The 27,405-nt window shown below is 42.9% G+C and overlaps 1 protein-coding gene across 1 annotated transcript in view; it reads left to right on the top strand.

Annotated features, from left to right (window-relative positions):
- PCDH9 (protocadherin 9) overlaps positions 1 to 27,405 on the top strand; it is a 412,010-nt gene that overhangs the window by 209,863 nt on the left and 174,742 nt on the right. The gene's annotated exons all lie outside the window — the stretch shown is intronic.

The following is a 27,405-nucleotide window of genomic DNA, read 5'->3' as shown; positions in this document are numbered from 1 at the left end:
TGGCACCAAAAGGCAGGTCAGAACTGCCAGCAGTGGAGTTCCAGGATGCTGCAGGTTAAGTCTTTGTGTCCCTGAGACTTCTTAACAGGAGGCAAGCTCTACTTCAAGCCCTTGGAGAATCTTATTAAGCAGGATTCCACAGCAAGGCAAAAGTCCAGTCCTTTCCACTGTCCACAGTCAGAAGAAGTAACTAAAGGCCATCCCAGCAAAGCAACACACAACAAAGGGGCAGCACTCCTCCTGGCAGCTCTTTAGCTCTTCTTCTCAGCAGGGTTCTATTAGTCCAGAAGTAATCTAAAAGCCTGGGTATTTACATCCAATACTATACCCCTTTTCCCTTTGAAGTTTTTGCTCAGTAAAACCAGTTCTGCCCTCCCTGGTCCAGGCACATTACAGGGGGTAGAAACAGCATTGTACAAGGCAACCACAGCCTATTCAGGTGTTAGTGACAACTCCTTCCACCACTTTAGCCTAGGAAGAGTCATCAGGATATGCCGTTCACACGTCAACTCCCTTTGTTTGAGTGTATGAAGTAAATGCGCAAACAAGTTCCTCTCAGTCTAAACCAGAAGTTGATTCCACAGGCAGGCAGAGTCATAGGATGGTTAAACAAGAAAACGCCCACTTTCTAAAAGTGGCATTTTCAAAAATTCTATTTAAAAACCACCTTTGCTGAAAGATATGCAATTCCATTCTGAGCTCAGCGAGTCGAAACTCCAAATCTCTGGCTATTCCCAACTGAAAGTTACACTTGTAAAATGTTACAAGGCAGCTCCAATGAAAGATTATGGCAGAGCTATTCCTTGTGATAGCGAAAAAGAAAATGCATAGTATTTGACTTAGAGGACATGTACAACACACCAGTACATGTCCTACCTTTCACATAGAGAATGTATGCTCTCTGTGCATAGGGACTTTCCATTTTTTCAGCTTATTCACCCCCTGTCCCTTATCGGATTTATTAGGGGGTCCCTTTCTGTTTTTGCTTTCTACCTTTCACCTACACTGCACCCAGCCCATTGGGGCGTCTTGCGCCTACCTTAGGGGTGCCTTACATGCAAGGAAAGGGAAGGTTAGGGCTTGGCAAGTGGGTGCACTTGCCAGATCGACATGGCAGTGAAAAAGTGTATGCACAGACACTGCAGTGACAGGTCTGAGACACATTTGAAAGACTACTGTGTGTGTGACACAATCAGTACCGCAGGTCCACTAGTAGTATTTGATTTACATGCCCTGGGCACTCACAGTGCACTTTACGATGGAGTTAGCAGTAAATCAAATATGCCACTCATGGAGAACCAATCAGAATTACAATTTACACCGGGAGCACTTGCACTTTGGCTCTGATCAGCAGTTGCAAAGTGCCCAGAGTACCTAAACAAGCACAAACGAAATCTAGCACACAGTAAAAAAATACAGGAGGTAGAGGCAAAAAACCAGGGGAAACCATGCCAAGGATTCCAGGTCTAGGAGATGGTGTGATTTAAGACTTATACAAAATAGATTATTATTGGAAAAGAAGCCACAATCTTTTGTTAAAAGTGCATTTCAAATTAAAAATTCGTAGTTTGGCTCTTAGAAGGGCAAATCCCATGAACTGATTGCTTTAGAAAGACAGAAAACTCTGTCCGGCCATACTTTTAGGGGTAACTTTATGTACCAGATTACAGAGTGACTCTCATTTTCTATCACCAAAGTTCTTGGCAACATTCTTTCTCGGAAGAAAAAGGCAGATAGGCAAAGGTTATTTGAAACCTGCACTGTGGAAATAAAATTCATTAGTTTACTATGTGAATCATTTCCCAAAGTACATTAAGACAATTGTTGACCTATTTGTTTGTGGTGAAGGCACTTCATCCATTTGAGACGTATCACCCCACCTCAACTACAGTGAGCTAAGGCAGCAAGTGTATGGTAAGCCAGTGGTCCCCTGCACTTACATCAGTCAACCACATCAACCCTAGTTTTAAAAGACATAAGCTGTCTCTCTCTTCCAGCTTGGATCATTTTCAAATTCAGCTGGATCGCTTATAAAGCTCCCAAGAGCACAACACCAGCCTTGTTTGAGGAGAATGTCAGGCCAAGAGTCAGGATATCCCCACACTGGTGGCAAAACAATACAAGATGGAAACAAATAGAATGCAAGCCTTGTTAGTTCATGTTCCCATCTTCTGGAACAACCTTCGCATCAACATCAGATCAGTACTGACCAAGGGAGTAGCCAGAAAAATTAAGTATTCCGCACTTTGAACTATTTCCTGAATGACAGCAAGAGAGACGAGTGAGCCCAATAATGTCCGTTTGCTTCCCGGAGGCAATCCTTAAAACAATGTGGCCAAATGGTGACTTTCATACCACAGTATCTCAATGGTCATCCATTCATCTATCTATGCTTCTTTCTCTCAGTCCATCCATCTCTCTCTTCCTCACCCATTCTGTCCTCCATTCATTCATTAAATCTATTTTTCTATCCATCCTTCCTTACTTCCCAATGATACTCCATCCTTCATTCTCTCCATCCATCCTTCTATCCAGTCTTCCTCCAGTCTATCTTTCTCTCTAATACACAAAAGGAAATGAAAGGTCTAAGGTGTTTGTACAAATGACTGCAAGATCAGGCTAAAGAAAGTCTAACAGTATCCGTAGGCTGAGATATTCCCATCCGACCACGCATATTTTGGCGGAGTCTCATCATATGGGATATATTGTCATAACATCCAAAAATTGCCGCCCAAACCATCAGCCGATGGTGCGGAATTGGATGAAAAGATGTACACTCAACCAAACTGATACTGAGGTGTATGTGCAGTGCTGTGGTGAAATGTTTAAAATTAACGACACAGACAAAAATATATTTAATCAAGATGTCTGAGTGTCAATATTAAAAACACGCCAGGTAGTTGAAACTTATGACTACACTATGGCGCTTATGCAGATGGTCTCTCTATCCATTCACTTCATATACCCTTCCCTCCATCTATTTATCCTTATGTCTATTGATCCATTCAGCCTAATACTTTAACTACCCATCCACCCACCCAGTCCATCCATACACTGATATATGCATTCCTCCTTTCTCTTGTTCTTTCAGACTCCCTGCTTTCATTTATTCCCCACCCCACTTCGCATTATACTGATCTCTTGGAGTGACCTTCTGTTTTGAGACCAGTGTCTCTAATTAAAATTACATAAGTGATAGGCTACATGTTAAGGGTTTTATGATTTACATAAGCCATGTGCACCCCCCTGCTCAAGATGCTAAAGTGGGGAGTTCTTGACGTCCCTGGCATTGACTCTGGCAATTCAGGAAGCTCTTTAAGGAACACTACTTCAGACTAGACAGTCTACCCTTGACCTTCCCCAATGGTTGCATGCTCCATGCTCAGTCCTCCATTGTTCTAGAGCTAGATTTGTGTTCTAAAATTCCAACACACACATTCACATATACTCTCCATGAAATTCCCACCTCTGTCACTATTGGGCCCTTCTCTGATTTATGAGGAGGCCAAGCATATGTGAGACAGTGCTGGACATCAGTGTTTTCGTTTAGATTCCACTGTGCTGATTGTTTATACAACACATTTCTGAATGGCACAACTGTTTGCAATTGGTATAACACAAAGTGGTTTCAGTCTTCAAGCACGCATGCATTGCAGTTTGAAGAGGGCTGGCAGTAATTCTCCAATCCTTGGGCATTCTCACAATGCATCAATAGTGAGTCCTTGCTGTGTTTGCATTTCTGGCAGGTGCATATGCACCCAGAAGATGGTTATCCAATTCAGGGGCAATTGGTAAAACTTGTCTTCTTATCTTTGGCATCATCACTCTCAAAGAATCTGCTGTGCATGTATCTCATAGATGGTGGAAGAAGCCACAGGGTGTTACTGAGTCCTGGAGAGAAGTAGTTGAACGATTGTATACAAACATACACATATACTTGCATACATACATACATACATACATACATACATACATACATACACACATACATACACACATACATCCATACATACATACATATTGGCATACACACAAATTATCAGGAACCAAGATCCAGAGGCAGACATGCACACTGTCTACCACACCTTTGCTACATCATGTTTCTGTATTTCTCACTTCCATGTTTACGGTTCACTTCTGTGTCTTGAGTCCCCTCCTATTGGAAAGTGGGTTCCTGGTTGACTGAAATATACACACAGGCCAGGCATAAACCACCACTCTTGTCAGAGTAAGCTAGTAAACACTAAGAGATAGCCTGTGCTCAAACCCTGGTAGCTTGGCACAGAGCAGTCAGGCTTATTTAAATAGGTTATGTGTAAAGATGTTGTGCAACATACACACACACAGTAACACAATGAATACACGACAAAACAACTCTACACAAGTTAAAAAAATAGAGAATATTTATCTGAGCAAAATAGGAAAATTAAAACAAAAATCCAATCAGTAGAAGTCAAGATGTGAATTTTTAAAGATTACATGTAAAAACAGTAGTTAGAAGTCAATAGTGCTTAAAGGATACTTTAGGTGGTGCTAGACAGGGGAAATCCAAAGTTCAGGCTGACCGCAATGGAGGAGGTGGATATAGTTCCGAACAAGTACAGCTAAAGTTTTACCTTCCCAAGCAGAGCCAAGAGCCCCATTTGCAGGGGAGACGGTCACTGGGAGCAAGTAGAGCGTCACTAGTGATTATCCTACAGGTACGAAGAGTCAGCCGGGCATCGCAGATGGTAGACGAGGCCTCGTGGTCACTGCTGGTGATTCTTGCTGTCCTAGGGGATGATACTGTGGCAGCTCACACTGATCGTTCAAAAAAGCAGCACAGTCCCAGTACGCCCAGGTCCATTCACGGTTGCGAAGAGCGCAAAAGCTTGATTTCAGGGTCCCAGGAGCTGTAGGTGATGAAAACAGCGGCAGAACCCCAGAGCTTGGAGGGAGCACCTCAGGCAAGGGTAGGACTCGCCGAAGACAGAGTCCAGCAAAATCAGCAGAATTATAGGAAGTCTTTTGTGTCACTGAGACTTAAAAAAACAGGAGGCATCCAACAGGCACTTGGAGATCCCTGGAGGTAAGGCAGAGCCCTTCCAGCAGAGTCAGGGAGTAGCAGGCAGCAGGGCAACAAGCAGAAAAGAAGTCCTTCCAGAAAAGCAGTCCAGTTGAGTGCTTTAAGCAGCACAGCCGGCATGCTGAAAGAGGTTCAGTTCAAGATCCAGAAGTGTCTGATTTCAGGGGGTCAGAGACTCAGTACTTATACCAAAAAGTGCCTTTGATGTAGGGGGTGACTTCAGGGAACTCCCTGAAGTGCACAAGAATCCCTTTCAACCCAGTCCTGTCTGACAGGCTAATCCTGGGGGGTAAAACAGTGCTTTGTGTGAGGACAGGACACAGCCTACTCAGATGTAAGTTTGAGGCTCCTCTCCGCCTTACTGACCAGGAAGGCTATCAGAATGCAGATGAATGCAAATCAGTCCTCTGTTACACCCAGTTCTTCCTGTGCTTGTGCTTTCTAGAGGGAATACACAAAGTGTAGCTGTCACACAGCCCAGACGAATATTGGTGACATGCTGTCAGACACAAAGAGCAGTAAGTACAGAGAAATGTCCACTTTCTAAAAGTGCACTGTAAATAGTCCTGCAGCACACCCTTTGCTTTATCATTTTTAAACTTTTTGCAATGTTTTCTCAATCTTAGCGTGCAGCACTCCGTCATGCTCCGTCCCAAACAAGCACCTGAGTTAAACAGCTCTGTAAACGGCACGGGGTGTCCGTGCCACAAAGGAGTTGCACAGCCATATGCACAAATGTGAATGATATACACACGTATTCCATATTTACTCCAAATTCTTCCGGTTTTTATTCAAGTTCTTTTCCGATGTTTACACATTTTTTTCACCATCACGTCAAAGATGCGAAGTTTTCATGTTTTTATGCGTCTTATTATTCTGAGAGTGCCCATCCAGGCTTAATCACAGACAATTATTTAAAACTTCATGGTTCCAAAACATTCAACCCAATGCATTTCGGTCCTCAAGACCTTCTTCGGGGGTATCTACAATATTAAAAACATGTTTTAATAAACGCTCCATTTATACGAAAAGCGCTCCAACAAACTTTTAGACCAAGTGTCCCTCCCCCTTCATCGATACTATAACTAAATAAAGTGTATTGACTCTTATGCGCGCTGTTATCTCCCCCGTCCTGCAGTCTTTAAACACCCATTGGGACTGTCCCATTACACATGATAACAATGTGCCCTCTCGGTGAACCTCGCGCTCAAAAACCAATTTAAATAAATCTAAATATCCCATCTACTTAAAGTGTAACCCACATCTACCTTTCTGAATCCACAGTCGATCCTTCGTGCATCCCTGCTCCAACGTTCTGAGTATCAAACCACTCCCTCTTCTCTTCTCCCTTCGACTGCAAGCTAAGTTTCCTGTCCTCTGCGTAATGGTTTATAACCTTCTCCACCCACCTGTGTTCATTTCTACATCACGTGGTCGTCTGCCTCACCGTGTTTCTTAAAGTGCTCCTTCCCCCTCCCAAATTATCCAATGCTAACAGTTACCACTTTACTTGTGTGCATACATCAACTAAAAAATAAACTAACTGTAACCAATGAAAGTCCGTGATAAAATTATCAAATGAAATGTAAAAATGGCAAAATAAACACTTATTTGTGACATTATAACTCTAAAATGTCCACTTGAAACCAACGTCCATTGCGAACAATCTTTCCAAATGTCGCTCCTTAATGTTTGGAGAAAGCGTCCTTGACGTGTATACTTCCATTAGTCCCATTTTTCATCTGTATCAACTTTTCGGCGGGGTGCTCTAACAGGGTTAGGGACAGAATTAATGAAACTGCACTGTAAATAGTCCTGCAGCACACCCTTTGCTTTATCATTTTTAAACTTTTTGCAATGTTTTCTCAATCTTAGCGTGCAGCACTCCGTCATGCTCCGTCCCAAACAAGCACCTGAGTTAAACAGCTCTGTAAACGGCACGGGGTGTCCGTGCCACAAAGGAGTTGCACAGCCATATGCACAAATGTGAATGATATACACACGTATTCCATATTTACTCCAAATTCTTCCGGTTTTTATTCAAGTTCTTTTCCGATGTTTACACATTTTTTCACCATCACGTCAAAGATGCGAAGTTTTCATGTTTTTATGCGTCTTATTATTCTGAGAGTGCCCATCCAGGCTTAATCACAGACAATTATTTAAAACTTCATGGTTCCAAAACATTCAACCCAATGCATTTCGGTCCTCAAGACCTTCTTCGGGGGTATCTACAATATTAAAAACATGTTTTAATAAACGCTCCATTTATACGAAAAGCGCTCCAACAAACTTTTAGACCAAGTGTCCCTCCCCCTTCATCGATACTATAACTAAATAAAGTGTATTGACTCTTATGCGCGCTGTTATCTCCCCCGTCCTGCAGTCTTTAAACACCCATTGGGACTGTCCCATTACACATGATAACAATGTGCCCTCTCGGTGAACCTCGCGCTCAAAAACCAATTTAAATAAATCTAAATATCCCATCTACTTAAAGTGTAACCCACATCTACCTTTCTGAATCCACAGTCGATCCTTCGTGCATCCCTGCTCCAACGTTCTGAGTATCAAACCACTCCCTCTTCTCTTCTCCCTTCGACTGCAAGCTAAGTTTCCTGTCCTCTGCGTAATGGTTTATAACCTTCTCCACCCACCTGTGTTCATTTCTACATCACGTGGTCGTCTGCCTCAAGTGGACATTTTAGAGTTATAATGTCACAAATAAGTGTTTATTTTGCCATTTTTACATTTCATTTGATAATTTTATCACGGACTTTCATTGGTTACAGTTAGTTTATTTTTTAGTTGATGTATGCACACAAGTAAAGTGGTAACTGTTAGCATTGGATAATTTGGGAGGGGGAAGGAGCACTTTAAGAAACACGGTGAGGCAGACGACCACGTGATGTAGAAATGAACACAGGTGGGTGGAGAAGGTTATAAACCATTACGCAGAGGACAGGAAACTTAGCTTGCAGTCGAAGGGAGAAGAGAAGAGGGAGTGGTTTGATACTCAGAACGTTGGAGCAGGGATGCACGAAGGATCGACTGTGGATTCAGAAAGGTAGATGTGGGTTACACTTTAAGTAGATGGGATATTTAGATTTATTTAAATTGGTTTTTGAGCGCGAGGTTCACCGAGAGGGCACATTGTTATCATGTGTAATGGGACAGTCCCAATGGGTGTTTAAAGACTGCAGGACGGGGGAGATAACAGCGCGCATAAGAGTCAATACACTTTATTTAGTTATAGTATCGATGAAGGGGGAGGGACACTTGGTCTAAAAGTTTGTTGGAGCGCTTTTCGTATAAATGGAGCGTTTATTAAAACATGTTTTTAATATTGTAGATACCCCCGAAGAAGGTCTTGAGGACCGAAATGCATTGGGTTGAATGTTTTGGAACCATGAAGTTTTAAATAATTGTCTGTGATTAAGCCTGGATGGGCACTCTCAGAATAATAAGACGCATAAAAACATGAAAACTTCGCATCTTTGACGTGATGGTGAAAAAATGTGTAAACATCGGAAAAGAACTTGAATAAAAACCGGAAGAATTTGGAGTAAATATGGAATACGTGTGTATATCATTCACATTTGTGCATATGGCTGTGCAACTCCTTTGTGGCACGGACACCCCGTGCCGTTTACAGAGCACTTTCTAAAAGTGGCATTTCTAAAACAGTAATGTTAAATCCAACTTCACTAGTAAGGAGGATTTATTATTACCATTACAAACATTTCAAACATAAAAAAAGCTACTCCTCTCTGTTCAAGAATTACAGTTTAAAAGGTGTATTATGTAATTCCCAATGCTGGCCTATGAGAGGGGTAGGCCTCATAGTAGTGAAAAACAATGTACGCTGTTTGTCACTACCAGGACATGCAACACATACAGGTACATGTCCAAACCTTTCACTTACCTGGTGCCCTGTCATCAGGGATACTTAGGGCCTACCTTAGGGGTGACTTATATGTAATAAAAGGGGAATTTAAGGTTTGGCAAGTAGTTTTAAATGCCAAGTCAAAGTGGCCTTAACTACACACACAGCAGTGTATTTGCAGGGTGAGATAAGTCTGAAAGGCTATTTATGTTGCTGGCACAATTAGTCCTGCAATCTCACTAGTAGCATTTGAAGTACATACCTTGGGTATATGAAATATAATTTTACAAGGGACTTGCAAGCAAATCAGATATGCCAAACAGGTTTTAACCAGTTTTACCACGTTTAGAGGAGAGAGCACATGCACTTCAGCATTGGCCAGAAGTGGTAAAGTGCCCAGAGGCCTGAAGCCAACAAAAAGAAGGTCAGAAAAAGAGGAGGAGAAAGGCAAAATGTTTGGGGTGACCTTTCAGAGAGGACCATTTTCCAATACCTCCCCACAGGTTCTACTTTCTTTCAGTTAACTTCTACCAACAATATCCAAAATGTGATATGCTTCATGCTACTAAATGTTTCAGCTCTACTGTTTGCTACCACTAGCATGGCTCATTTCTTAATTTTGTGAAGGTAGCCATGCAAATATTTGTATCCATTCAGTTGTTTAGAGAGCATCAGACATATTGTGAAAAAGGGAAATCAACCCATAGTTTATGGTGCATGCCTGATCCTAGGCCTCCTATTGTACTGTTGTGGTGGTACGACGTGGAAATACCCATTCTGCCTACATAGAGATATTACATAATCTCCAGGATTTATCCTGCTCCCACAACATGAGTGAAATATCATAGTGGTTGTGTTGTTCTTGCTGTGACCATGAACAGCGTGTCATTACTTTCTTACATTTGAGTGTAATAAGGTAGCCAAAGAAGCATAATCTAAAGAAGAAGATTCCAAACAACCTGTTTGGAATAAACTGTGTGCACAGCAATATGCAGGTTTCTCTAACTACATCCACAAATTATTAGCATGATTTTTGACTGCTCAATGCAAATAAACACAAATGTGTCTAAACATTCATTTTTCAACTGTATTTTCTTTGTTCAGGGTGTAACCCATATTTTTACATATTTTCAGAATTTGCCAGAGTGAAGTGAGTCATTACTTCATGACTCTATTCATACACTTTTAGTTTGTTCTCATGAAAACAGTATGAATAATATAACATTGTTAGCAAAGCTACAGCGTTAACGGCGATTGATGGATTTTGACCCAATGCATTTTGGGACCTCCTGTCCCTTCCTGAGGGGCCATTGTATGACTGGTAATGACGAGTTCAAAAATGATTTTAGACAATTTGGCTGTGTGGGAAATTGGGTTACTGGTTGAGAGGGTGATAAAATTTTACTCAAGCAGCAACCACAATCTCGTTCAGGGTAAAGTGACGAGCAAACCCCAAATTAACTTATGTTTCACCCTCCAGTAGCATGGTACAAAACTGAATGGCTTAACTTAGAGGCAATGTGAAAAGTATTTATGCAGCATTTCAAACATTAATACATCTATTTTGAAGCATTAAGTGAAATTAGTGCCTAGAATCACAAAGAGCCAACTGTGTTTATCTGGGTGCATCAGACCAGGACAAAGTCAAACGTCCAGGCTGGCAGCGATGTAGTGTGGGTCAGATACAGGGAGCAAGTTTGATCCACTGAACAAAGTAACTTAAATCCTGGTTGAGGAGCATTGTCTGCTGAATCTGTCCACAGGACCACAGGTGGGCTGCTAGAGCACTTTCAAGCCCATCAAGTGTCCAGGACTGGGGTGGTGCAAGACTCACAGCAGGTAGATTCCAGGTGCTGGGTTCATGATGGTTGGAGCCTTTTCTATCCCTGAGTTTCTGATCAGGATGCTAGCCAACTAGCCCTTGGAGTCACTCTGGTGGTCCTGGGAACAAGATGCAGGTCAAGTCCTTATTACTCAGACAGCAACGCAGAATGGCAACAGGGAAGCAAAGCAGCAGTTGTGTTGCAGAGCAGCACAGCAGCTCTCCTGAGGTTTCCACAGGTCCAGAGATGTACTGAAGAGTTGGGTCTGAGGGTCCATTATTTATACAAGGTGCCCACTTTTAAGGAGTAAAAGGTTCTGGTAGTTTCCACCCTCATTGGTGTTACGAGCTTTGTCTGTGGTCACAAAAGACTAGAGCCAAAGCCTTTGTGATGTGCACGTGTGGTAGGTGACAGATCCTCCTCCTCATCAGGTAAGATATTCTCATCCTGATAACACCTATTCCCCCTTTATCTCACTGTCTGGGAACAAAACAAAAAGACCCACTGCTAGCTTCATCTAGTTTATGTGACTCAGTATACAGGCTGCAGACACCAACTGGTTAGGACAAGAAGAAGTCAACTTTCTAAAAGTGGCATTTTCAGAATTGTGACTTAAAGTCCAACTTTAGCATTAAAGAGCGTTTTAAATTACAGCTCTTTAAACATCAAACTCAACATTCATACCTGCACCCAATTGTAAATCAACATTTATTAAATGTAATTAGGTAGCCCAATGTTATCCTAAGGGAGAAGCAGGCCTTGCAGTAGTGAAAAACAAATGTAAGCGTTGTTCACTATCGGGACATGTAAAACCTATAAGTACATGTCCAACTTTTTAAATACACTTCACCCTGCCCTATGAGCTGTTTAGGACCTTTCCTAATAGCGACTTATGTGTTATAACAAGGAAGATGTAGCCTGGCAAGAGGTTTATTTTGCAACGTCGAAATGGCAGTTTAAAATTGCACACAAGCTGAATACCAGACCTGATGCATATTTAAATGGCTACTTAAGTGGGTGGCAGGCCCACTAGTAGAATTTAATTTAAAGGTCCTGGGTACATGTAGTACCACTTTACTATGGACTTACAAGTGAATTAAATGTGCCAATTGGGTGTAAGTCAAAGGCACCAGCTCTTTAGCACTAGTTAGCAGATGTAAAGTGTGCAGAGTCCAAAAAGGCAGCAAAAACAGGTTAAGAAAATAGGAAGGTGGAGGCAAAAAGTTTGGGGATGACACTGCAGAAATGGCCAAGTTCAACAGGCTTTCATCGTATTAATCAATATTGTAAATTCAATTGTACCATACCATATTACATTTAATCCTTTAACTACTAACATGCAAGACAATGAAATTAATACACTGTATTTCAATAGTCTAGAGATTTTTAGGTTCACTACTAAATAAATAAAAAATTTGGTTTTGGTCAATTTCAAACTAAGGAATATTTAGTTATGACAAACGTAGAAGGAGCTAACATAGCTCAGTCAAGTCAGAGGTTTGTTGCCTGATGATTACTCTGTTTTCTTCTGGAATATAAAATGATCTGACATTGGAGAAGAACATTTTGATCACCACTACAATATGGGTATTAAGTGTCAACGTAGAGTTTAGACACAACTAAGACTTTGGATTTGTTAAAAGGGAAGACAAACTGACAAAGTCTGATGAATGAAAATGATCATGAAGATCTGGTTCCGGTAATTGAATTTGAAGGAGCAACTGTCTTAACAAAGAATGTTTTTTTTCTTCTTCATTTGTGACCTTGCTATCACTGTGGAGGGTATTGATGCCGAAAGTCTTTTAGGCAGTGAATGGAAATATTAGCAAACAGAGGTGATGAGGTACAAAGAAGATTCTTGTGAACTTCTGTATATGTGTGAATAAACAGGAATCATATTGGGAGGGTTACAGTCCAATTTACTTTCAGATGTTATATAAATTATGCAAGCCAAGAGACTGGTGAGCTAATAAATTAGGTAATTTAATGGAGGATACAGAAGGTGGCATTGCCATCTAGTCTTAGAAAGGAGCATTTAGTTTGATCGGAAGATGAGTTATCTGCTTCTTTTTCCTCACAATTTCTTTAGGACAGTTCCTGTACCTTGCCCTCCCTGAAGCTCCACTGGATTAAGCAGTTTGTTAGTATTAAAATATCTCAACTTATGGTTAGGATTTTTGTTATGTTGAGGAGGTTAGCAATAGCACTGTTTCCGCTGTAAATGTTGAGGGTCAGTCCTCAACACTATCCGTTGAGATTAAAAATATAATGTCATTAGGTGCGGCACAATGCTGAGAGTCTTCTCATTTATTATTGAGTATGTGGGTGTGAATATGTGTTCAGGGTTTAAACTGGTGGCTGAGCTCTCAGTGGTGGATCAACTTTAATGGTTGGAATAATGGTAAGAATGTGTGCTTTTTCATTGTTTCCGTTGCCTTGAAATTAAAATTGATTTATTTTAAAGAAAATATACACCGCTTATTGCAAAATGGTTGATATTTTCATTGAAACATATCCTTGGCAGGAAATAATTACTTTTTGTGAGAGCATTATGAACAGATGGGATTTTTTTTATTATGTTATGCTGGAAGAACTTGTTTGTCCTATTCTGGCATTTCATGTTTTCTCTGATTAAGATTATTAACCAGTGTGATTTATCACATTTTCCGATTTTCACTGAAAATAATGAAGCAGTCAGACTATTTCTTGCAGCAGCTTGGTTTGTGGCCCTGTGTCTGTTATTTTTAATGTAATGTAATGGCAACCTGTGACTAGTGAAATATGCCTGAAATTGCAAATTCTATTTTTCTCACTAAATATTTTGCTCATAGTAAATCATCTTTCTGTTGAATCTCTGTTTTTGGGAGTGTTCATGGTCCAGTCCCACACAGGAATAAAGTAAGAGTGAATGCCCAACTGTTGTATGGTGGGAATTGACCATACACAAGTTTCTGAATTCTCATACGTTCTCTTAGTCTTCCCCATCCTGTCCCTGTACTGGGTCTTACACATATGTAAAATTACATGATTACGGTATAATGTTATGCAGGTGTTAGTATTTGCATTTGTTAAGCAATCCAGTTGCACTAGTAAGTGCCATTTATGTAGTAAAATAACTTTGAAAATTGGGGCAATGTTTTTCTATTTATCAAAGCAAATTCCTCATGTGAGTTGGTATGGATTAATCCATTAGTCTTACTGGTTTTCATGAGTTCTGGACAAATTGATTTCAAATGGGATGGTACCTTAATGCAGGCTCTGTTAGAGGTGTTTAGTTTGGTGAAGTTATGGAGAGGTTTTTTTATAGGATGGGTTCAGAGGCAAAGAAAAAGGCATAGTAAGACGAGTAATGCTTACAACAGTTCTAACTTGCTTTAGTAGGATACAACGAGGCAAAACCTGTGGGCTAAGAAGTATGTTGATTAGACTTTCACTAAATGAGGGAGAGTGAAAAGCAAGAATAGAGCTCGGAATTGACTTTTCGACCTAAATTGTATAAATCTGAAGGGTCTGCAGGAAATGTCATTGTGGTTTTGGCTGTGACTATAGAACTATGGTATTAATAAATGGCAGTCTGGTGGCAAGGATGAATGGTTTGGTGAGGTTCACTTGTTGTTCATTCTAAGACCTTTCCTCCTCTTCTTTCATTGATTACATACACTTTCCTGGTGTGTTTCTCACTTGTGTTGTGATAGAATGATGTTGAGAGAGGTTTTTGCAAAGTTTCTGTGATCAAGGTGCCACCATTGTGCAAGAAGGCAGTTGCCACAAAGATGATTTGACTCTCCATTGGAGGATTCAACCCCACTGTCTACACGCGAACACATCCTGCAGGGGAATGTGCAGTATGTTGATGGTTAGGAAACCCTGACTTTTCAGATTTTCTGAATTAGTTTATGTTGAGAAGTGTGAATGCAAGTGGTCTATTATGGCTTCGTTTTGGGGTATGTTGACTTCCTATTGGTATTTATCAGTTTATAAACATGGCTTTAACTTTGGTGATGGGAGTATTGTGCAGATGAGGGTGAGGTAGGAGGTCAAAACATTCATGTGACTCTTGGAGAAGTTTCTGAGATATCTCTGGATTTGGTGTGTTTGAAAGTATATAAGGTAGTCTTGGAAAATATAGTCAGTTGCTGAGAGTGAGAGGAGAATTACAAGTATTTGTCTGCTGATGTCTGTTCTGTGCATCATACTAGCGAATAGTGCAAATATCTAAATGACTGACTCAGCACGTCATCATTTACAGGGTGATACATTTAGGAAAGATCCATGAGGAAATATAAAAATTGATGTGCCTTTCTTCGCAATTTGCTTAGTTTTTTTTTAAATATTGTTTTGTAGCCTCGTTTCTAAGTTAGATATAATTAGGAAGCTAAAAAACAGTTATGTGTTGCATGCATGGCATGTATTCTTTCACATGCTAAAACAATGGGTTTTCAACAGAGCACTTTTTTAAAAGAAATATAATAGTTTCAATAATAAACATGATTTTGCTGGTTTTCAAAGTTGCTCAATGGGAAAATGTATATTCCTTGAATATCCGAACACAAGACTGCTCCTTATTGGCTTTGGACAATTGATAAACTTTGCAAAATAAAAGATATTGATTGAAAATGTTTTTTTTCGTTCAAAAGATTCTCCAAGAAGAAGTGTCTGTCGAACGTGGGCCTTCTATTCTTAGGTTTATAGGAAACTGCACTGTGAAATTAATGTAACATCTTAAAACATTTTTCAAAACAGACACCATTTGAAGAAGCCTTTTTAACATTCGCCGCGCAACTTTTCACACATGCCCACTAATGGGCCCTTGGGCTGCCTGGCTGAATGCAAAGCAAGCCATCAATTTTCTAATTCCATGACTCGTTCTCAATCAACGCTCCCGCAGAAGCAGAACTTTCCTGGCAGTATAATTTGTGCCTCTGCTCTCTATTCCAGAAATACTGTACAGATAATATTGCTTCCTGGATAAATGTGCTTTAGATAGGTGTGTTTTTTCTAAAAATAACCACGACAATTATTTTGTTCCTATAATATGTAAGGCTTTCTTCACTGTTTACAACATTGTTTCAAGCAGAAACACATTTTGACACTAAGGGGTCGATTAGGATCGCGGACGGACTTGAGTCCGTCCGCGACCCCTGAGGAGGAGGGAACGTCCGCATGGGCTGCGGCGTTCCCTCCGATCAAATTAGGATGTGACCGCCAGTGTGGCGGTCACATCCTCCATCTCCAACATTGCGGCGGGTGCAGCTTCAAGCTGCATCCGCCGCAATGTAAAAAATCCATGCACAGCATTTGCGTGCACAAAGCGGCAGGCACCGCGCGGTGCCTGCTGCATTGTGCACGCAAATGCAGGGGGGTACCATAGGTACCCCCCATGTGCACCCCCCACCCCACCTTCACCCAGGGGGCCCGCAACGGGCCCCCGAAGTGAAGGTCCGTATGCTTTTCCACGGCGGTAAAGTCGCCGCGGAAAAGCATATATTTTCAGACATCCTAATATGCCTGGCGGTGTCTGATAGACACCGCCAGACATGTTAGTGCTTTTCCGCCGCGGTCGCCTTCCGACCGCGGCGGAAAAGCGGCGGACAGATTATCAGACCCACCAGCCATCCTAATTTGGCGGTGGGTCTTTGGAGTCTCCGCCGCGGTTTTTCCGCATCCTCCAGGCCGGCGGACACTTCCGCCGGCCCGGAGGATGCGGAAAAACCGCCATCCTAATCGACCCCTAACTCTCGCATTTACAGTGTTTTTAATTTGCGCAAAAGATGCCTCAGCTGAATATCAACAAAGTACTTCCTTAGATAGCCGTCTTTAAAAAGATAATTATGTATCTTGCTGCAAAAAAACTCTCCATTGTGATGGCTTTATTTAGACAAGGCAGCTGTGCGAGGGAGTGAGACTTCTTGCGTATTTCATAGCACGGACTGAATGCCCTCCAGGCTTTTTATTGCGAGGTTTATTGCTGCAAAGCTGGCAGATGGCATGGAATGCACAATGAAGTCCTCCACTCCAGTATGTAGCCAGCACTGTGCAAGCGACAAACATTCTCAATCCAGAGAGTTGTTAGACTGGGTGCTTATTCAAGCTGAATCTCTTTTAAAACAGCCAAAATTATTGCTAATTGTTGCCATCTGTAGTAGGTTTACTTGTGTGAATAGACGTCACAATTAACCGCATACCCCAATTGAGACTTCCTCAAGTGAATCACTATGGAACCAACGGGCATATTTATCGAAGTATCACGCAGCGCAGGAACCACCTTGCTACCCTGCGCTGCGTGAAAGGGCATGAATGAACTGTATTTACATTATAAGGTGCAGTCCTGTCCTTTACTTGCGCTCGAGCCCTTTTGGCTGCCTAGCACCAACGCGGACACCCTGTGGTGCAAGGTTGCTTGTGTTGTGGCAGGATTGTCCTTGTGCAGGATTGGGCCCATTTTCTAAGGTTTATTTCATTTATCCATAGATTCAATTGAAGACTTTGAGCGGAATTTAGAAGGCTAGTATAACAAATTAGATTTATTTTATTAGTAAGGAGCCCTAAAGTACCATCAACAACATTTTTCTGTCATGTTTTTAGGCTGTTAAAAAAGAAATTTTAACAGGTCACAATGCAGGTTGAAACTGTGGCAGTCAGGCTATAGTGGAACCCCTGAAATCTGTTTCGCCTTGTCACACAAGTGGATGGCGCAATAGGTGCTGTAGTCGACGGGTGACATTTAATTTTCAATGCCATGGGTGCACTTTCTGCACCATTTACTATTGCCATATATAGAGTTACATATTCCAGTCAGGGATTATCCAATTTGTACTTGTTTTAGCGGGGTCAAAGCACATACCCTGGGCATTGGACAGCAGTGCCTCACTATGCAGTGTCTAAATAAAATCAATAAAATTCTGCCACAAAATGGAGATGAGCACACAAAAAGGAGAACTTTCTCACAGAACTTGACCCTAAACCCCAGTTCCCCACTTACAACTGATAAAACAGTCGCTTTATTGAGTGCCCTAGATACTAATGGAAACCTGGTCAACAAAATGTCCCCACTGCAACCATCCATCTTTGAGATACAGACCCTTGAATGCTAGGTGGATTCCATCCCCAGTATTCTTGTTTCCTGAAGAATGACTGATGAGACAAGCTGGGACAGTGACTGGTCTTCAATTACATTTTGTGCAGGAGGGCACTTTCAAGATGACTTTCCCTGGTTTATATCAACCTACTACATTAAAGGTGCTCTATCACAATGTCCACCAAATGAATTTGAGTTGTCATTTAATCTCATAGCAATATCTGGTCTCCTTATTGTTTCGTGTATACACGTACATAATGCCCATTTCCATGTATGCATATTCTAATACATGTTGTAATGTATTTGACCAGCCAGCCCCCATTGTTGGGCCCAGTAATACCCTTCCAAAGTGAATATTGCTGTCAAGTAACAGGTAAAGCCAGGACATCCTTAAAAATCAATTGAGCCAAATGCAGCTTTTTTACCTTTGAATTATTTGTTTTATTGGCAAAAACGACATGGTTGTCTGAAGGGTCATGTTTAATATAATATTCTGAATTAGCTGCAAAATATTGAATTAGATTGTCAGTGCTATATAGATATGATTTTTTTGTTAAGCCTCAAAAATTTCTAGCAAATAACATAATATTTTGGAGTCCCTCAGAGCAATATAAAAATTGATTAAAGGAAATTTTGAGAATTTGCCTCTTTCTAAGCATGGTATGGCATGCAGAATGGGACCTGCAGTCGTAGATTATTGATCAATTATTTGTTTTCACTGTTTCTTCTAAATTAGCACCAGATATCACAAGCTACATCTATTTATTTCAAGTCATTTCCAAGTTGGCAAGGATAACGAGGATAAAAATCATGTTGAAATGTGCTTAAGTGGTTGCACTGTCAATTGGTGCAAAATACTACAGTTTAAATACTGTGAAAATAATGTGATCCAATTTACCGCCTAATTAGATCACACATTCCGTAGCCTTGGCAATTGAAAACGACCCTTGCACAATGCCTAGAAAATGTTGAGGCTTGGGCTGCTAAGCTATGCGATGTATTTAGGTTTGGACTTAGCCAAGACCTTTTGATTTTACTCAAAAGAGATATATTAATATTTTCATAGTGCCTCTGAGTTATTCCTCTTCATCCATTGGTCTGTTGCACTGTCATTTACATTCTTTTTCCACCCTCTACTGCATGCAGCACGAGGGAGTGGGTCAGCCCACTTCAGCCATTGGCTAACATCACTATGAGTAATGCCATTCTGCTCTTTCTTAAGGAGCACATCTGTACATAAAATAGTTCACTTCTGTGCTATGGCAAGGTGCACTTTTTGAGACAAAAAAAATATTTTTTCTTTTTGTTATAATTGAAGGTCCAATAATGTTTTACAGAAACCAAGTCAAAGCAAGTATTGACAGGACAAAAGACTATTAGCCAACACCAGACTTGTTTGCTTTACCAATGCATGTTTTAAAGATTTATCTCTAGACATGGGCAGAAATGTTAGTGGACTTGGATGGGTTTAAGCAACCCTTATAATTCTGGTCCTTGTAGTCAAATGTAAGCTATACTTTGTTCACTGTCATCATCAGTTGTTCAGCAAACCCTTCACTCCAAGCCCCTCTACCCCCGGACCGTACAGAGCTTCAGTCATTATCTAATATATCAAATTGAGATGTAGTCATTCCTACTTGTTTAAAAAAGTTCATAACATAAATACTGCTTTACTAGTGTTCAAAATGGCTGACATTTTCATCTGGTAATTGTGAGTTGGGTATCATAGTTTGAGGATTTCTAATATGGTAGAAATAGAAACTATCCATATCCCAGCAAGTATAATAATTCAAGCAAAACATTATGCTCACTAATAGAGAATAGGGAATTTTGAAGGAATCATTACTTGAACCACAGAAGACTATTAATGTGCAGATAGCTAATGGAAATCTTGGTGTGCATAGCATTTGCATAGTTGTGCCTGTTCTTGTTTTTGTTGTATGGGACTGATATTATGTTTTGTGTGTGTTTATGCATCTAAGAAATTGGAGTATTAGGTGAGGGGGATGAGAACTTACCTCAAATAATAATCACAGTCCTTTTCAGGGTTAGCCACTAAAGTCACTAAACAAACATGTGCTTAACCCTCCAGTAGCTTTCCATAAAACAGTCAGGCTTAACTTAGAGGATATGTGTAAAGTATTTCTGCATCATTCAAACAGCAATACATTGAAAACACAACACCAGAAAATTGACCCAAAAACTTAAAAGAAATGGTTTCAAAATAAAGAGACATAAAAATGACAAAAATCCAATAAGTGAACCATAGATATAGATTCATAAAGTATGTATTAACAATATCACAAAAAAATCACAAAGTACCAATGTGATTATCTGGTCGCACTAGACTGGGTCCAAGTTAAAAGCAACGTGTTGCTGCAATGGAGTTCTGGTCGTATACAGGGACCAATTTCATCCTAGTGTGAAGTTTACGGTCCGAATTAGAAACATTTCCTGAAGAAAGAGCGTCCTTCAACAGCAGTGGATTACTGAAGAGCGGGGTCTCTTTGTGGTCTTTGTAGAAGGTTGGGAAAGCTCTAAGCGGTTGAAGTCATAAGTCATAAGTCTGTGCCCAGGAAGGTCTCGACTTCAACTGTTTGTTGCTCAGTATCAATCCTGAGAAGCCCACTGCATTCAAACTTCTCCTTTAGTGGGGAAAACCAGCAAGCTGAGGCTGACCTGTGATTCAATTTCGACAGTTGGAACTGAAAGCAAACACGGTCTCCGTCGATTCTCCAGGCAAAAAGTTGGAAAAAAGTTTCTAAGGCCCAGCTTTTGAAGTGTAGACAGGAGGAGTACACTCTAGCAAGAGTCAAGGTTCCAGGACCAGGGGGGCAGGTCCAGTGCACACCGGACATCTAGACAGTTGCAGGAAAAGACCACTGGAAAAATGTGGCTCAAACAGAAGGCCAGCCAACTGACTGTTGGAGTCAATTCTGGGGTCTTTCTTTCAAGACAAGCAAGTTCAGTCTTCCTTCAGGTTCTCCAGACAGCAGGACAATCCTTCTGATTCTTTAGAGGTCTGGGAGCATTCTGAGGAGAGGCCTGTAGTGCTCACATTTATGTCTTGTTTCTAACTGTGGATGGAGGGCAATCCTTTGTCCACCCCTAAATCAGTTCTGGTAAGTTACTTTACCCCCACTGGGTCGGTGCATGCCTGACTACAGAGACAAAGGGCAAGCAGGTCTAATTGTGAGCTCTATCTGCCAATGGCAAGGTAGGCATCCTTTGAAGCTCAGGAAGAGATTGGGTTTAGTCCCCTCAGGATATCCTGTCAAGGGAGAAGTCCCCCTCCCCACTCTCAGTGCCATTTGCCCACTGTCTGGAAGCACTGCACATCTCAACACAGGGAAAGCATCAGGGGTCAGGTGATAGCTGGACAATGGTGAGTAAATATTTTAGTGTTAGGCAGGAAAAATGTTTTTAAAGTGTTACTTCCAAAATAATAATATAAAGTCTGGCTTGACCTTAAGTTGGAATCTAAATAAAATAAGCCTGTTAATTATTTTTCTAGCTGCCCCTGAAATGAAATGGAGAATTATAAGTGGATCCATTGTTTTCCTATGAAAGGGCTATACTTTTAACAGTGAAAAATGACGTTTGGGGACTTTCATTGCCACGACATGTAAAACATTAAATACACATGTCATACTTTGTACATATCATGTACCTTGCCCTATGGGCATTTAGGGCCTACATTAGGGGTGACTTATTAGTATTACAAAGGAAGTTTTAGGCCTGGCAAAAAGTATATTTTGCCTGGTCAAAAAGACAGTTTTAAAACTACTCATTCCTGCTGAAGGGGCAGACCTGGAGACATGTTTTACAGTGCTGCTTTAATGAGTGGCACAGTAAGTGATGCTTCACACTAGTAGCATTTAATTTACATTCCCTGAGTACATAAAGTACCATATACTAGAATCTTATAAGTAAACTACATATTTGAAAAAAAGGCCACCAGCACTTTATCCGAGTTAGCAGCGGTAAAATGTATGGAGTCCAATGGTAAACAAAACAAGCATTTGCAATGCAATAGGTCTCTCATTTGCCGGAGTTTAAGCTATTGGCATTGTAATGACAATGCCTTTTATTTATTTGTTTTCAATACCCACACATAAATAACAAGCATTGTAATTTACAATGCCAATAGCGGAAACACTGCGGTACAAAAGGGCGTGGTGATGGACGGAGAATCTGAACCAATCAAACACTCACACCCACTCAACAGATCTGGGTCTAATCCATCACCGTTCTTTAGCCCACTCTGCCACCCCAGTTCAGACATGGCCATATGCAAATCAGTCTAACCCTCTGCCTCGTGGGAACAGTCAAGTCCGAACTGCTGAGCCATGCCTTCCCTGGACCGGAAACAAGCATCCTAGGACCGGTTTCTGGCATTACAGCCATCTTCAGCCAGGCTTGCTTGAATCCAGTAGCAAAGTGAGCAAGGGACTCACGTCTGAGCATACCCTGCCACCTTATGGCGAACAAAGCGGTACAAAAGGGGGTGGTGATAGATGGAGCATTTGAACCAATCAAACACTCACACCCAGTCAACAGATCTGGGTTTAATCCATCACCGTTCTTTAGCCCACTCTGCCACTCCAGTTTAGACATGGCCATATGCAAATCAGTCTGACCCTGTGCCTCATGGGAACAGTCCAGCCCGAACTGCCAAGCCATGCCTTCCCTGGACCAGAAACAAGCTTCCTAGGACCGGTTTCTGGCATTACAGCCGTCTTCAGCCAGGCTTGCTTAAATCCAGTGACAAAGTGAGCAAGGGACTCACGTCTGAGCATATTCTGCCAACTTATGGCAAACAAAGCGGTACAAAAGGGGGTGGTGATGGACGGAGCATGTGAACCAATCAAACACTCACACCCAGTCAACAGATCTGGGTTTAATCCATCACCGTTCTTTAGCCCACTCTGCCACCCCAGTTCAGACATGGCCATATGCAAATCAGTCTGACCCTGTGCCTCATGGGAACAGTCCAGCCCGAACTGCCAAGCCATGCCTTCCCTGGACCGGAAAAACGCTTCTTAGGACCGGTTTTTGGCATTACAGCCATCTTCAGCCAGGCTTGCTTGAATCCAGTGGCAAAGTGTGCAAGGGACTCACGTCTGAGCATACCCTGCCTACATATGGCGAACAAAGCGGTACAAAAGGGGGTGGTGATGGACGGAGCATCTGAACCAATCAAACACTCACACCCAGTCAACAGATCTGCATTTAATTCATCACCGTTCTTTAGCCCACTCTGCCACCCCAGTTCAGACATGGCCATATGCAAATCAGTCTGACCCTGTGCCTCCTGGGAGCAGTCAAGCCCGAACTGCCAAGCCATGGCTTCCTCTCGACCGGAAACAAGCTTCCTAGGACCGGTTTCTTGCATTATAGCCATCTTCAGCCAGGCTTGCTTGAATCCGGTGGCAAAGTGAGCAAGGGACTCACGACTGAGCATTCCCTGCCAACTTATGGCAAACAAAGCGGTACAAAAGGGGGTGGTGATGGACGGAGCATCTGAACCAATCAAACACTCACACCCAGTCAACAGATCTGGGTTTAATCCATCACTGTTCTTTAGCCCACTCTGCCACCCCAGTTCAGACATGGCCATATGCAAATCAGTCTGACACTGTGCCTCATGGGAAGAGTCCAACCCGAACTGCCAAGCCATGCCTTCCCTGGACCGGAAACAAGATTCCTAGGACCGGTTTCTGGCATTACAGCCGTCTTCAGCCAGGCTTTCTTGAATCCAGTGGCAAAGTGAGCAAGGGACTCATGTCTGAGCATACCCTGCCAACTTATGGCGAACAAAGCGGTACAAAAGGGGGTGGTGATGGACGGAACACCTGAACCATTCAAACACTCACACCCAGTCAACAGATCTGGGTTTAATCCATCACCGTTCTTTAGCCCACTCTGCCACCCCAGCTCTGACCTGGCCCGACGTGAGTCTCTTGCTCACTTTGCCACTGGATTCAAGCAAGCCTGGCTGAAGACGGCTGAAATGCAAGAAACCGGTCCTAGGAAGCTTGTTTCCGGTCCAGGGAAGGCATGGCTTGGCAGTTCGGGCTGGACTGTTCCCATGAGACACAGGGTCAGACTGATTTGCATATGGCCTTGTCTGAAATGGGGTGGCAGAGTGAGCTAAAGAACGGTGATGGATTAAACCCAGATCTGTTGACTGGGTGTGAATGTTTGATTGGTTCAGATGCTCCGTCCATCACCACCCCTTTAATAGCGGAAACACTAGCAAATGCGAGACCTATTGCATTGCAAATGCTTGTTTCTGAAGTTAAAGCTAAGACACAGTTGGAGTACAAGAAATGACTGACAAGTATTAGGAGAAAAAGTTGGCGTCAGGGGACAGAGCACTGTGACAAATAAAAGCTGACAAGATATCCAAGGAGAAGCCTAGGTGGAAAATGCTTGTTTTGCAGGAACCAGTCAAGCAGAGTTATTATACAGAGGGAGGACAGATCCTTTAATCGCCCACTGACTAGCAAATAAACTATCTGAAGGAGGTAAAAGGATGTCCTAGAAACCAGAAGCAGGACTGTATGGTGCCAACAGGCTAATCAAACACCCGTAGAACACTGAGTGTAAGAGGCCTACAGTCCATGATACCCTAGAACCGTCAGGCCTTCCAGGAGCAATCCATCAGTCCCCTTCCCTTTGAGCCGGCAGTCTTCCTTCCACTTGACCTGCGTCCAGAATACATCTTATGAAATAAACATATTTATTTGATAAAAGAAGTTTGCGGGGGCAGGACTCCAAGATCTGAATTAGACAATGACCATACAAGACAGACATTGCTCCATTTAGGAAGCTCTCACCAGAAGCCATCTAGGGCATTGTAGGATGGACAGCGAGTCCATCCTACTTCATACAGCGAGTAGAAATATAGGCACCAACAGAAGTGCTCCTGGTGAAGCCAGCAGTTATGTTAGGACTTACAAGGCTGTACGGAGGCCACCAAAGCATCACTGTGCACTGCTCATGTATGCTGCCCCCTCATGGGAACGCAAGTGAACATTCAAACATCCATCCTGCTGATCTCTGGCACATGCCCATAGCTGAGCTGGCCTGCAGCCTAGTGCCAGAGTCGGCATCTTGAACTTCTGAAGGGGAAATGTAGCTTCAGTTCTAAAAAAGCAGAAGGGGTTAGAGTTCACTGGCTTATTTTCGTGATAGAAGAAATGTGTGGGCAAAAGCACTGCCACCTCCAGAAGGCAGGCCCTGATCATTGGCTACCAAGAGAGGTGCTTCTGTGCCTCCTTGAAGAGTTCTTGGCAGAGGCGTAGCTAGAGCTTGTGACGCCCGGGGCTATCCCTCAGATTGCCGCCCCTGTGGAGGGGGGTGATGGAGGGAGGGGTGCTGGGGAAAAAGGACCGGGAGACACCTAGTATCGACGCTAATAGTTACCTCGATCATGCAAGTTACATGCACATACACGACACGGTCCAAGGCTACACAGTTGAATACACCGGTGACCGTCAGTACAAAGGAAAACACACAGACTGCCACCCTGCAGGATTTCAGGAAGGGCCTTAAAACATGGTTATTCGATTAACGTCCCTCATCAGCAGCACCGCCCCTACCCCGAGCGCCTAGATACTCTCACAGGTGATAAGCGTGATGAGACCCAATCTGGAAAACAGTCCTCATCACCTTCTTTTCTTTTTTCCCCTCTCTATAGGAGTCATTTTGTTATTCTGTACTTGAGGTGCGCAAGTGGCAGGCACATTGCGCCGGTTGCGCAACAGATAATCTGACCCTACTACAATAACTCCCTTTGCTGAAATTTACAGAAACCTTTTATTTGCAGTGGCGCAGCACACACTGTCAATGAGTGGTGCTGATCTGGGACCAACAGTACGGTCAGCTTAGAAGGGCACTAGGTGCTTCAGTTTATGGTTATTTTCAATAGTTTTAACATTTTCTTACAGTGTTTTGTTGCTCAAATGGGTGCAATTGCCGATATTTATATGTTTGCCCCAATGCTTGATTTTACTTGCAAGAATGTGTCACTCATAGTCATTGAAATGTCACTCATAATTTCACTGGAATTATGAAAAATTCACACAGCAATTTAAAACCTTGGCAGCTATGGAGCCCACTAGTCTCCCTTATGAGTTATGCTGCCGATCCTCAGCCAGCAGCCGACTTGCTCAGGCCTGGTCCAATAATACTCCCCCCCTCACCGCACCGGCCTACCTTGTTTCTGAAGGAGTGAGAGGAAGTTCAACTTGACAGAAAAGTTGTTTGGCCTCCGATTCAGCTGGACGTCTTGCAGGACTGGGGCAGAGGAGATACCAACACCCCCTCTATCGCTGGCAGCATTCCCTCATTGCCGTCAATATGCTGAGTAAAGGCGTCAGAACGGCCCCGCTCCTACCGCGCACGAGTGCAGGGCGCTAGAAGAGGCAGCAATGCATGCCGCCCGGCAGTGCGTGGGAGGTTGGCATTGCACAGCATTTTCTGATCTCGGTGAACCATTCAAGACTCGCGCACGCACCACACTACCACCGCTATACTAGGTGGCGGTGCCTGCAGCGTGCGTGCTTGTGCGTGCGTGCGCGAGGCAGCAGTGTTAAGCAAGTGAGCTTGCTTGCACTACAAACGGGGCCACTCGGCGCACGCGCGGCAATAGTGGCCTGTTGCGGCCACGGCCTTTATCATTTATTTGGGTACGGACTGGGGACACTGACTGACAAAGTGTCAGGCAGTGAGTGACCCCAAACAAATTATAAAAGCCGCGGCCGCAACGGGCCACCAGTGCCGCGCGGCCGCCGCCCCCAATACAGTGCTGCCTGGGGCGGTCCGCCCCTCCCGCACCCCCCTAGCTACGCGGGAGGTTCTTGGGACACGGAGGGAGGCATAAATGGCCTTGAGGTTAGGGGGGCCCACACACCCCATAAGGTGGCAGGACTGGAAATGAGCCAAGGACATGTCTGCTAAGGTCTTGCCGCTGAATAGTCTCTTCTTGGCCTGCTAGGTCAAGGACAGCACAGGAAGAAGTGTCATTCCCTTTGAAAGATTGAAACCCTGGTCCGTGTTGAAGGCGAGAGGGTCTGGATGGTACTGCTGGGATGGAGCTCGCTGTCTGACTGGATTGAGCCACCCTTCTGCTGCATAACTTCGTCAGCTGAGGCCATTCCGGCAGCCTTCCTGTTCCAGCAAACCTTGCTGCGCACAGTGCACCTGTGGTAGCACACAGGTGACACAGGTCCAACATTAGCAGCTTTGTTCAGTACCCGTCTTTACAAGGGGAGACAAAGGACTTTGGCACGTTTTGGCTGCAGAGAAACAAGGCAATCAATTGTGTGCCAAAAGCGCAAGACAAAAATCATCAGGAAGGCATCGGCATCCGTCTGCCTGTGTAAAAGTTACGGGGACTTTGTCTTGAAGCATGGCTTTTCTCTGTGAAGGAAACTGACCACCGCAGACTGAACTGGATAGTACTCTGGTGACCATGACCCCATTGTCCCTGGGAGGCGTTGTCTAGTGTCTAGAATCGAGGAGGCTTTGGGCATGGGAGAGGATT

This window comes from Lissotriton helveticus, chromosome 8, assembly GCF_964261635.1.
Source record: "Lissotriton helveticus chromosome 8, aLisHel1.1, whole genome shotgun sequence".
Taxonomy (NCBI): Eukaryota; Metazoa; Chordata; class Amphibia; order Caudata; family Salamandridae; genus Lissotriton; species Lissotriton helveticus.
This window is presented reverse-complemented; position numbering and strand designations above follow the sequence as displayed.